Genomic DNA, 602 nt, shown 5'->3' on the forward strand with positions numbered 1-602 from the left:
AAACACTTATCATTAGTGGATCTTTTTGTGACTGTTAAAAGCTAAAGACCATTTTTTTTACTTAAAACATATTTTTTTAAGCACTCTTTTAGTATTTAATTTTTTAAATTAATTTTTAGTTGTAACTTTCTGCGCACTTGATATGTTTGTCATGCTGTTACTGGTATAATGTACCCCTTGAATAAACTGCGTTTATGTCAGTTGGTTTTCTAGTGCAGTGGAGCGTTCCTTTTATTTATTTATTTTTATTATCATTGCTTTATATAGTGAGAGAAGTGATATCACTTGTGTGGCTAATGTGCCTTTCAATACTTAGTACCTCAGATTTGAAATTAACTTTACTTTTTAGACACAGACCCACATAACAGTAATTTATTACTGGCCGTTCTAAAATACAAAAATGGCCTTAGGGACATATGTAGATCTAACCATACTTTAAAGCAGATCTCAGCTTTAAAACATTTTTGTTTTAATTCCTCTTTTACTAACATTTTCAGGCAATCTACTGGCCAGTCACATGACATGCTGGGATCATCTCTCTGGTTCAATGCCAGGCAGCCCTAACAGCGCCTAATTTCCTGTTAGCAGCCTGTGAGGTGGTG

The 602-nt window shown here is 33.7% G+C and overlaps 1 protein-coding gene across 1 annotated transcript in view; it reads right to left on the bottom strand.

The window, feature by feature from the left end:
- Nucleotides 1–602, bottom strand: part of TRMT13 (tRNA methyltransferase 13 homolog) — an 11,076-nt gene that overhangs the window by 1,105 nt on the left and 9,369 nt on the right. The window lies entirely within an intron of this gene.

This window comes from Nanorana parkeri, unplaced genomic scaffold (genome assembly GCF_000935625.1).
Source record: "Nanorana parkeri isolate BGI_ZX_2015 unplaced genomic scaffold, ASM93562v1 scaffold553, whole genome shotgun sequence".
In the NCBI taxonomy this organism is placed as follows: domain Eukaryota; kingdom Metazoa; phylum Chordata; class Amphibia; order Anura; family Dicroglossidae; genus Nanorana; species Nanorana parkeri.